At 36.2% G+C, this 12,803-nt stretch overlaps 1 pseudogene; it reads left to right on the plus strand.

Moving 5' to 3' along the window:
- Positions 1 to 1,235: 1,235 nt before the first annotated feature.
- LOC102494071 (eukaryotic translation initiation factor 1A, Y-chromosomal-like) lies at positions 1,236 to 1,649 on the plus strand (annotated as a pseudogene).
- Positions 1,650 to 12,803: the final 11,154 nt, after the last annotated feature.

The raw sequence follows: 12,803 nt of genomic DNA on the forward strand, positions 1-12,803 counted from the left end.
ATTAATTTCAAGAGCCATGTTTTGTCTGATAATGCCTTCATTTGGGTTATTTCACAACTGAATTGTTGCCCTTTCCCTTGAGAATTGCTCAAATTTCCCTAGTTCTTTACATTCCTTTTGGTATGATTCTGGATGAGGTCCTGGACAGTTTACTAACACTATTGTGATTCATGAACTCTGATAGGAAGCTTAAGGCAGTGTGCCTCACTGATAACTTAAGAGAAGCTATTTGAATAAAATAAAATGAGGAAATGGCTGGTTGATGTTTAAGAAAATCACTCTAGGAGCCAGCATGTTACATGGTGGTTACTCTCACATGGGCTACTGTTGTTCAATTCTTAGACCTGGAGTCTTGATAAATCATGCCAGGCTAATGTGGGCGAGTGCCCAAAATCCCAGGAGAAGAAGGGATTGTGGTTTGGCCATCCTTTCTTGGGAGTGATTTCTCATTTTCCCTCTCAGTGTCTGTCTCTCTCTTCAGCAAGTACACATGTCCTATGGCAAAAACCTAAAAAGAAAAAAAGAAAGAAGATCAGTATAACCTCATTTACTGGTTTCAATTGACAATATATAATACATCACTTCTATTTTTTCATGCCTACAGATCATTTATTTTGTATTTTTGAATAAATAAATATTTGTACATTCCTAATCCTGGGTGCAAGAGACATGTACAAATGTATTGCTTTCAGCTACCACCATTATGAGACTCTGTCATTTTCCTAGACAATCAGCATAGTTAAGATAGCATAGTTAAGATGCCTTGTCCTCTGTCAACAGATATTCTACTCCCAAGACGTCTTAAAGCCATTTATAAGGGTCCACATGGAACACACACATTGGATTTAATCTTTGTCAAAATCCTTGGTAACACAGTGACCACAATGTTGACTTTTGGGCCAAGGAAGTGAGTCAGGTCTTCAGCACAGGTGGTTCATCACATAGAATTCATTCCTTGCCTTGGTTTCAGATACATACAGGATGAAGGTACTGCTAGACAGATTATGCTTCTAAATTCATGGATTTCTTCAGCATTCAATGGACCAGTGGTGGACATGATGATACTTTAACATCTACTCTTTGTCCTTGATTATATCAATGTTAAGATTTAGATAAAATAAAAGTTTTTGTTTTTGTTTTAATCACTGCAAGTTTTCCAGTAGTAACCACCAGAATGCAATCAGCAGGCTCCATCCATAAGAAGTCGAAGGCTCTGAGAGGTCACTGTCACCACCATGCCCAAGAATAAAGGTAAAGGAAGTAAAAATAGATGCAGGGAGTAAGAATGAGAACAAAGCTGAAAAAACAGAGTTGGTGTTTCAAGGAAATGGACAAGAGTATGCTCAGGTAATGAAGATGCTGGAAATGGACAATTAGAGGTAATATGTTATGATGTTGCAAAAAAGGTTATGTCTTCAGAGGAAAACTGAGAAAAAAGGTTTGGATATGTTGGTTGGTCTGCAAGAATATCAGGATAGCACAAATCCCATGTAATTTTGAAGTACAATGCAGATGAGGCTAGAAGTCTCAAGGCATACGGAGAGCTTCCAGAACATGCTAAGATCAAAGAAACAGACACATTTGGTCCTGGAGATGATGAAATCCAGTTTGATGATATTGGAGATGGTGACGGAGATGGTGATATTTAAATTCAACTCAGTGTTTCATGTTCCAAGTTTTCTGATGATCATTCTACATTTGCAATTGGTATTCATTAAGAAGACTATTTGGTATGAGGACAGTTTAATTTGTTTAAAAATATTTATTGTATTTCTTTTAAAGCTGATGATGCCAAATTCTCTTAAATGAAATGGGAACACTGTTATTTTCATGTAATAGAACTTTGGTGTAAAAAACTCATTATATCCACATTTAAAAGAAAGAAAATTATCTTCACATCTAGAAAATGGATGTTGTGAATAAATTGTGCTATAATCAAAATGGATTATAATAAGATCTAGTTTCACCTTGACTTGATTTTTTGTCAAAGGTGAGAGGAAGGAGTTCAAATTTATCTTTCTGCAAGTGGAAATCCAGTTTCTCCAGCACCATTTGCTGAAGACGTTTTCCTTTTCCCACTGGATTGAGTGGTACCCCTTGTCAAAAATCAGATGACTGTATGTTTGGGAATTTATTTCTGGGGACTTTATTCTGTTCCATTTGTCCATGTGCCTGTTTGTATGCCAGTACCATGCTGTTTTGATTACCACAGCTTTGTAGTATATTTTTGGGTCAGGGAGTGAGATGCTACCAACTTTTCTCTTCTTGTGTAGAATTTCTTTGGCAATATGGGGTCTATTATTATTCCAGATGAATTTTATGATTGTCTTTTCTAGATCTGTAAAGAATGTGTCTGGTACTTTGATTGGTAGTGCATTAAATATGTAAAGTAATTTGAGTAGAGTTGCCATTTTGATTATATTAAATCTTCCAATCCAGGAACATGGGATGCCCTTCCACTTTTTTGTGTCATTTTCGATTTCTTTTTTTAGCTTCTCATAGTTTTCCTTGTGGCAGTCCTTAATTCCTTTGGTTAGATTTATTCCTAAATATCTTATATTTTTGATGGCTATGGTAAATGGAATAACTTTTTTCAGTTCTATCTCCATCTGCCTGTTATTTGTATATAGAAATGTTGTCGAGTTCTGTATATTGAATTTATATCCTGCAACTTTACTGTAATCATGTATTACTTCCAGTAATTTTTCCATGGAGACCATTGGGTCTTCTATGTATACAGTCATGTCATCTGTGAATAGAGAGTTTCACCTCTTCTTTTCCTATTTGAAAGCCTTTTATTTTTTTGTCTTTTCTGATTGTGTTAGCGAGGACTTCCAGTAATATATTAAAAAGGAGTGGAGAAAGTGGGCATCCTTGTCTTGTTCCCGTGTTTAGTGGGAAAGCTTTCAGCTTTTCTCATTCAGGATGATGTTCGCTATGGGTTTTTCATAGATGGCTTTTATTGTGTTGAGAAATGGCCCTTCTATGATGATGTTGTTGAGACTCTTGATCATGAAGGGATGTTGTATCTTATCAAATGCTTTTTCTACATTAATTGATATAACCATATGGTTTTTATCTTTATTCCTGTTAATATGATGTATTATATTCATGGTTTTGCATATGTTCAACTGCATTCCTGGGATAAAGCCTACCTGATCATGATGTATAATCTTTTTTATAAGTTGTCGTATACAATTTGCTAGTACTTTGTTGAGAATCTTCACGTCTATATTCATCAGGGATATTGGTCTATAGTTTTCCTTCCTTGTCCTGTCCTTATCTGTTTTAAGGATAAGGGTGATAGAGGCTTCATAGAATGAATTAGGGAGAGATTCACCCTTTTGGATATTTATAAATAACTTGAGCAGAATGGGGACTAACTCTTCTTTGAAAGTTTTGTAGAATTCAGAGGTGAATCCATCAGAGCCAGGGCTTTTCTTTGATGGGAGATTATTTATTACTGATTCAATCTCCTGGCTTATTATGGGCCTATTCAGACTTTCTATATCCTCCTGGCTCATTCTTGGTAAATTATATTTGCCCAGGAATTTGTCCATCTCATCTAGATTGTCTTGTTTCTTAGCATATAGATGTTCAAAGTATCCTCTAATGATGTTTTGAATTTCTACTATGTCTGTTGTTATATTACCAGCTTCATTGCATATTTGATTCACCTGGTTGGTTCCTTTCTCTCTTCTTAATAATCTCACTAGTGGTGTATCAATTTTGTTTATCCTTTCAAAGAACCAGCTTTTACACTCATTTATTTTTTGTATAATACGTTTCTTTTCAATTTCATTTGTTTCTGCTCAGATCTTTATTATTTCCTTTCTCCTGGAGTTTTTTGGATTTTTTTTTTTTGCTGTTGCTTTTCCAATTCTCTGAGGCATGATGTCAGAGATAGTCTTCTTTCCATCTTCCTCTTATGTGCACTAATTGCTATGAACTTCCTCTTATGACTGCTTTAGCAGTGTCCCAAAGATTATGGAAACTCGTGTCTTCATTGTCATTGGCTTCCATGAACCTTTTGATTTCAGTCTTTATTTCTTCGGTAATAGTGGAGTCATTAAGGGGTAGGTTATTTAATTTCCATGTATTTGGGTATTTTTGAGGCTTTCTCTTGAAATTAAAATCCAGTTTAATTCCATCATGGTTGGAGAAGATGCTGGATCTAGTTTCAATGTCTCTGAATCTGTAGAGGCTTGCTTTGTGTCCTGTGACATGGTCAATCTTCGAAAAGGTTTCAGATGGGGTGAGAAGAAAAGTGTATCTCATGGTTTTTGGATGGTAAGTTCTATAGATGTCTGTTAAGTCCATTTGATTTATGGTATTGTTTAGATCCTTGATCTCTTTATCTATATTTTTCCTACATGATCTGTCCAGATGGGATAGTGTGGTGTTGAGATCTCCAACAATTAGTGTTATATCTTCTTGATCTATAGAGCCTTTTACTACAATATAGTACCCTTCTTTGTCTCTTCGAACAGTTTTTGTTTTAAAGCCTATTTTGTCAGAAATTAGTATTGCAACTCCAGCTCTTTTCTGGTTCCCATTTGCATGGAAAACCTTTTTCCAACCCTTCACTTCCAGTCTATGTATGTCTTTCTCCATGAGGTTGGTTTCCTTTAGGCAACAGATAGAGGGTTTCTGTTGTTTTATCCATTCAGCCAGTCTGTATCTCATGATTGGAGAATTTAATCCATGAACATTCAATGTTATTATTAATGTTACAGGACCTGTACTGACGTTTAAGTTGGCCATTGTCTTAGTTGCCTTTTATTTATTTGTTTCTGGCTGTTAATTCCTTAGTTTTCTTGGAACAGAACATTCTTCAGGGTTTCTTGAAGAGCTGGTCTGGTGTTGGCAAATTCTTTCAGATTTTGGTTGTCTAAGAATATTTTAATCCTTTTTTCCCATATGAAGGATAATCTTGCAGGATATAATAGTATTGGTTGAAATTTTTTCTCTCTTAAAACTTTCAATACGTCTTCCCATTCTCTCCTTGCTTGCATTGTTTCCATTGAGAGGTCCAGTGTTAGCCTGGTTGGATGGCCTTTGTAAATCACTTCTCATTTCTCTCTTGCCAGTTTTAGTATCATGTCTTTATCTGTGGTCTTAGACAGCCTGGCTAAGATGTGCCTTGGGGAAGATCTTCTGGGGTTGATTCTACTTAGGGTCTTTTGTATTTCTTGGGTCTGGATGGTTGAATGCCTCTTTAGACTTGGGAAATATTCTTCCAGGATTTCGTGAAATAGATTTTCCATGCTGTTATTAGTTTCTTCACCTTCTGAGATGCCAATTATTCTGATGTTTGGGCGTCTAATGAAGTCTAGTATTTCTCGTATATTATCCTCGAGTTTTTGTTGTTGTTGTTATTATTTTCTCAATATTTTTTGGTTTTTTTGGTCAGAGGTTTTATCTTCTACATCAGAGAATCAGTTTTCATCATGGTCTATTCGACTTTTAATACTTTCAAGATAATTTTTTATTTCATATATTACAGACTTTATCTCTAATAGTTCCACTTGATTCTTTCTCAGAGTGTCCACTTCTTCTTTCATGTCCTGGAAGGACTTCCTAATCTCCTGTAGTTCGTTGTCTCTTTCCTGTTCCAACTCATAGAATTTGGTAACCATGAATGTTCGAAATTCTTTGTCTGACAATTTGGTGATGTCCTCCATATTTACGAGAGATGGAGGGGAGTTACCATTTTCCTTTGATGGAGAAGTATTTCCTTGTTTCTTCAGAACTGAGGCTCTTCTACTTTTAGCCATTGGAAGATGTATTCACTTTTGAATATCTCTTATGGGAACGTTTCTCTGATGAGGAATAAGTGAGTTTCCCTTTTGCTGAAAATTGATGTTTGCCAAAGTCTCTCTTCTGTTGTTTTTAACAATGTGGTCGCAAGAGGGGTACTCTACAGGGGTGCCTGAAGAACACTATTTCCTAGGGGGTTTGGTCTTGGTCTGGGGGACCTGGAAGTGAGGCAAGGAGGCAGAGCTGTCCCTGCCTCAGTGTTCCTGGCTGACCATAGGCCTGGAGCTGGTTCTGTCACCTGCTGCTCGGAAAAGGACAGTCTAGGGGGTGGAATCTTGGTCTGGGGTGCCTGGAAGTAAGGCAAGAGGGCAGAGCTATCCCTGCCTCAGTGTCCCTATCTGACCAGAGACCTGGAGCTGCTTCTGTCACCTGCTACTGGGGAAAAGACAGTCTTTTCAAGAAATTCTTAAAGGAGTAATATACCAATAAAACTAAAGACAAATAGAGAGCAATAAGAGAACAAAAATTACTGAGTATATGGCTGGAAAAATATATTCTATGCAAATGGAAACCAAAAAAGAGCTGGATTTGCTATACTTATGTCAGCCAAAATAGGCCTTAGGACAAAAAAAAAAAAAAAAACACATAAGAAAAGACAAAGAAGGGCATTATACAGTAGTAAAAGGGCTAATTCACCAAGAAGATATAACGCTTATAAATATCTATGCGCCCAACTCAGGAGCACGCAAATATGTAAAGGAAAGACTGCTAGATCTAAAAAGAGAGATAGACTGTAACACAGTAATTTTTAGAGATCTCAACACCCCCATTGTCTCTTTTAGACAGGTCAATGAGGTAAAAGATAAGCAAAGAGATTCTGTTCCTAAATGATACCATAATTCAGATGTACTTGTCTTGCCCTCTGCCAGTAAGGTTAAGAATAACATCTCTCTGGATGATAATCTGTCAGTGTTCACCCACAGAGCGTGGTCCTATGAAGGAAAGAGTTAGAGAAAGGAGGAAGATACAGTATCAGAGATGCAGGCGAGCACAGACAAGCTGTGCTGCTCAGTCATACTAAGCTTCTTTATTTATACATTTTACAAGGCACAGTAAACTGTTTGCAAGCTTTCAAGAATGCAGTTGAAGTTCTATAGTTAGAGATAAGGACTTTAGTGTAGACATCTTTCAACATTGTTACTATCATGTGTGATCCTATGATGCATCATAGGTCAAGCCAGTTTCCTTATGCTGTTCCTCTGCCACTCCAAGGAAAGCTGTCGGAGTATGCATCAAAGAGGATAGTGTGTGAGCCATAAACATTATATAGGACAGGCATCACATGTATTTCCATAAAATTTCTGGTATCTAAGGCATGGGTCAGCTGGTTCCAGTGAGTAATTAGTGAGGTATACTGATAACTGCTTCCTGAATCTAGGCTGCATACCCAAACAGAATGGACAGACATTTATAGAACATTCCACAAAAAAAAAAAAATTACACATTTTTCTCAGGCAAGCATGGTACTTTCTTGAAGACTGACCACATGATAGGGCACAAAACTAGCCTTTACAGATTCAAAGGCATATAAACTATATACACGATATTCTCCAACCATGATGGCATTAAACTTGATATTAATCTCAGGATAAACCCTTGAAAATACACAAATACATGGAAACTAAATAATCTACTTCTAAATGACTCCATGACTACTGCAGAGATTAAGACGTTAATCAAAAGATTCATGGAAACTAAAGATAATGAGTACAGAAGTTTCCATAATCTATGAGATACTGCAAAACCAGTCATAAGAGAAGCTATAGCAATTAGTGTGCACAAGAAAAAGATGAAAAGGTGGAAAAGAACAACCTCATGCCTCAGGGAATTGGAAAAACAGCTACAGAAAAAAAATAAACTCCAGGAAAAAAGAAATAATAAAGATTCAGAAGAAATAAATGAAATAGAAAATAAGCAAATATACAGAAAATAAATGAGAGTAAAAGCTGGTTCATTGAAAAGATAAACAAGATTGGTACACCATTAGCTAGACTAATTAAGAATAAGAGATAAAGGAACCAGATACACCAAATTTGCAATGAATTAGGCAACATTACAATAGACATAATAGAAATACAAAACATCATTAGAGGATACTATGAGCAATTATATGCCAACAAACCAGAAAACCTGGATGATATGGACAAATTTCTAGACACACATAATCTACCAAAATTGACTCAGAAAGACATAGAAAGCCTAAATAGGCATGCAGCATGCAATGAAATTGAATCAGTAATAAATGATTTCCCAACAAAGAAAAGTCCAGGTCCCAAAGGCTTCAGTGCTGAATTTTACAAAACTTTAAAAGAGGTAGCTCCCATTGTACTCACACTGTTTCTAGAGATCAAAAGAAAGGAACCTTTCCAAATTCATTCTATGAAGCCTCTATTATCCTCATTCCCAAAATTGTAAAGAATACAACAACAAAAAAGGAAAACTACAGACCTCTATCTCTGATGCATATAGATGCAAAAATTTTCAACAAGATACTTGCTAACCATATTCAACAGCATATAAAAAAGGTTATTCATCATGACAGGGTAGGCTTTATCCCAGGGATACAAAACCATAAAAATAAAGCACCATATTAACATAAAGAAAGATAAAAACCATATGATCATTTCAATTGATGCAGAAAAAGCATTTGACAAAATACAACATTCCTTTACTGTCAAGATTCTCAGGAAAATTGTCGTAAAAGGATTGTTTTTCATCATCAAAAAAGCCATCTTTGAAAAACCTATAGCTAACATTATACTGAATGGGAAAAAGCTGAAAGTCTTTCCACTATAAACTGGCACAAGACAAGGGTGCTGACTTTCCCCACTCCTATTCAATATACTACTGGTAGTTCTAGCCAATGCAATCAGACACTCCAAGAGGGAAAGAAGAGTTAAATTATGTCTACATGCAGATGACATGATTGTATACATAGAAGACCCAATAGCATCCATGAAAAAAATTCCTTGAAGTAATAAATGCATACAATAAAGTGACTGCATACAAAATTAACTTACAAAAATATCTAAAGCATTTCTATACACAAACAAGAAGACAGAGACAGAACTGAAGAAATTAATCACATTTACCATAGCCACAGAAGTATAAGATACCTACGAATAAAACTAACCGAGGAAGTCAAAGACCTCTATTAGGAAAACAATGGAAACCTTAAAAAGGAAATACCAAAGGACACAAAAAAGTGGAACTACATCCCAAATTCCTGGATTGGGAAAATTAATATAATCAAAATGGCAATCCTATCCAAATCAATCTACATATTTAATGCCATCTTATAAAAGTATAAGATATTTTTCACAGATTTAGAAAAGACAATCATAGAGTTTTTCTGGAATGATAAAAGAGCCTGTATTGCCAAAGTCATCCTGTGCAAGAAGAGTTGCATGGGTGGCATCTCACTCCCTTACCCCAAAATATATTTCAAAGCTGTGATAATCAAAACAGCATGGTATTGGAACAGAACAAAGGCATGAGGACCAATGGTACAAAATAGAGACCCCAGAAATAAATCCTAAAACATACAACCAACTGATCTCTGAAAAAGTGTAGCAGTCAACCCAGTGGGAAAAGGAAAACCTCTTTGGCAAATGGTGCAAGAAAAACTGTGCATCCACCTGCAGAAAGATGAATATGAACCCCTATCTGTCACCATGAACAAAAAGAGTGTATTGGAGATCTAAACCTAAGACTGCAAACTATAAAACTACTGGTGGAAAACCCTGGAGAAAATCTGGAAGACTTCTTATGCAAGAACCCCAGAGCACAGGCAATAACCCACAAAATAGACAGGTGGGATTACATCAGATTAAGAATTTTTTGAACATTCCCACCAACAGTGTAGGAGGGTTCCCTTTTCACCACATCCCCGCCAACACTTATCACTTTTTATATTCTTAATCTTTGCCATTCTGACAGGGGTTAGGTGGTATCTCATTGTGGTTTTTATTTGCATCTCCCTTATGATGAGGGATGTTGAGCATTTCCTCATACGCTTTTTGGCTGTTCGTATGTCTTCCTTAGAGAGATTTTCATTCAGCTCATTTTCCCATCTTTTAATTGGGTTAATCTTTTTTTTTTCACATAAGGCACTTGAGTTCCCTGTGTATTCTGGTTGTCAGTCCCTTGTCTGAGGCATATTTAACAAAAAAAATTTTGCATTCTGAGGGTTGTCAGTTCACACTTGTTACTGTGTCCTTTGCTGTGAAGAAACTTCTTAGTCTGATATAGTCCCACTTGTCTATTTTAGGGAGTATTGCCTGTGCTTTGGGAGTCTTATTTAAGAAGTCTTTGCCTACTCCAAAGTCTCCAGGGTTTTTTCAATCCATTCCTCTGTTCATGGATATTTGTGTTGGTTCCATGTTTTAGCAATTGCAAATAATGTTGTAATAATCATAGATGTGCAAGCACTTTTCTGACTAAGCATTCTTCTATCCTTTGGGTAGATACTAAGGAGTGGGATTGCTGCAACATATAATAGTGCTGTTTGTAGATCTCTGAGGAATCTCTGTGTTGATTTCCACAGTGGCTGGGCCAATTTACATTCCCACCAACAGTGTAAGAGAGTTCCCCTTTCATCACATCCCCTTATCAACATTTCTATTTTTTTTTTTACTTTAAGCATTCTGACTGGAGTGAGATGGTATCTCATTGTGGTTTTGATCTGCATCTCCCTCCTCATGAGGGACGTTGAGCATTTTTTCATAGAACTTTTGGCTATTCATATGTCTTCCTTAGAGAGTTGTTGGTTGTTTCAACTCATTCTCCCAATTGGGTTGATAATATTTTTTGATAAGCCACTTGAGTTCCCTGTGAATTCTAGTTATCAGTCCTTATCTGCAGCATAGTTTACAAAAATATCTTCCCACTCCATGGCTCCTGAGAACTAGTGATTTCAGGGGAAAAAAAAGAGAAATGAAGATTTTCTACTGATAATTCAGCCTCCAGCCCACAAACTCGAGTGGTATGAGACCCTCAAACCTTCTCCCTATCTCCATCTCTGCCTCTGTCTCTCTTTTTCTCTGTCTTCTCATTTTTCGGTAATATTTTCTTTTTAAAAATTCTGTAAAATAAAGTATTTTCTTGACTTTCAGCCCCTCCTTTATCTTGTTAATGATTCCCTCTCTTCTTCCCACCCATGACAGGTAAGGGGAAGGCCTTCAGAAGAATATTCATCCATGGCTCCTGAGAAATAGCGTGCCACATGGTTTTCTATTTTTTTTGTTTGTTTGCTTTTTGGGCATTTTTTAATTTTTTAGTTGTTTTTAATTTTTTCTTCTTTTTTTCTGTTTCTTTCTTGTTGTTTTTTCTCTCTCTTTTTTCTTTTTCTTTTATCTCATCTCTCTGCTTTTCAATCTCCATTCTCTGTGTTTCTAGATGGATCTAAGGAAACTACAGTCAAACATCCAAATTCTATTAGGGTTAACACATTCCTCAATATCTACTGAATCTGCTGCGCAAAGGATCAAAACAAAATGGCAAAGAGATTCCAGATCACCTCTTCCTGCACACTCCTGAACATTCAGATTAAACTTCAATTTAGGAAGAAATACACCATCCAACAGATGACTGAAAATCACTGCAAGGCCACAAGAAATATGGGAAAGCAAGAAAATAAATCTCCTCCAAGGGAAAATAATAACTCCTATCCATCCAGACAGTTCGATGGAAATCATGGAAATGTCCGATGAAGAATTTAGAATAATCATACTGGTGAAGCTAACAGAGATGGAAGAGAAGAGAGACAATATACTGCAGAAGAGAAAGAAGAAATGAGATGCTGAGTTCTAGGAGGTGAGGAAATTCTTGCAAGATCTAAAAGAGGAATTACACAGATTAACAAAGGATCAAAAGGACCTGTTAGAGAGGAAGTCTATAATACAGGAAGTCAAAATCTCCCTTGAAAGTGTTAGAAGCAGACTAGATTATACAGAAAATAGAAACTCAGATGTAGAGGAGAAAATTGCTGAACTAGAAAAATACAGCATAAAGACTAAGAAAATTGCCCCCCCCAAATAGGAATAATATGTGAGAGTACTAGATACCATCAAACGTCCAAACATCCGGATAATTGGTATCCTAGAAGGGGAAGAGACTCATAAGGGCATTGATAATCTATTCCATGAAATCCTGCAAGAAAACTTTCCAAACCTAGAGAGTCACTCAAAGATCCAGTCCCAAGAAAAAAAAAGGACCCCAAGTAGAATCAACCCAAGAAGATCTTCTCCAAGACACATTATCGCCAGATTGACCAAAAACACAAAGACAATATACTAAGATTGACAAGAGAAAAACTGCAAGTTACCTACAAAGGATATCTCCTCAGACTAACAGTGGACCTCTCATCATAAACAGGGCAAGTGAAGAAAGAATGGGAAAATATTTTCAAAGTGTTAAGAAAAAAATAATTTTGACTAAGAATACTGTACCTGGCTAGACCATCCTTCAAATGGGAAGAAAAGACAAGAACATTCTCAGGTAAACAAAACCTGAAAGAATTTGTGCACCAGATCAGATCTCCAAGAAATTCTCAAGGGAGTGCTATATCCGGAAAATTAAATACAGAAACACAGAAATAAGAATTCAAAAGCTAAGAAAATGGCCAACTTAATCGTAGGGACAAGTCTGGAGTCGAATATTATTTCTCAGAATTTAATCGGGAAGATCGATCCACAACAGAAGATTGATTAAATATATGAGACTGAACTAGTAAAATAGCATTTTATGACTTTTGACTAAAATATTGCTGATTTTCTTCTAGGCTTTGTTGTCCTGTTTTAAGGATTTTTATCCTATCTTGAGCTGTCAACAGGTTCATGTACCTTCTATTTGAACAGAATCCTAAGCTGTTTCCTGGGTTTACATTTTAAGCAAATTTCCTTAGCTTTTCTTCGATTTATTAAAGTTAAAACTGCTTTTTTTGAAATTACCAAGTGAATGGGAACCAGCAGTTAGCATAATGG

Source organism: Tupaia chinensis, unplaced genomic scaffold (assembly GCF_000334495.1).
Source record: "Tupaia chinensis unplaced genomic scaffold, TupChi_1.0 Scaffold000343_1, whole genome shotgun sequence".
In the NCBI taxonomy this organism is placed as follows: domain Eukaryota; kingdom Metazoa; phylum Chordata; class Mammalia; order Scandentia; family Tupaiidae; genus Tupaia; species Tupaia belangeri.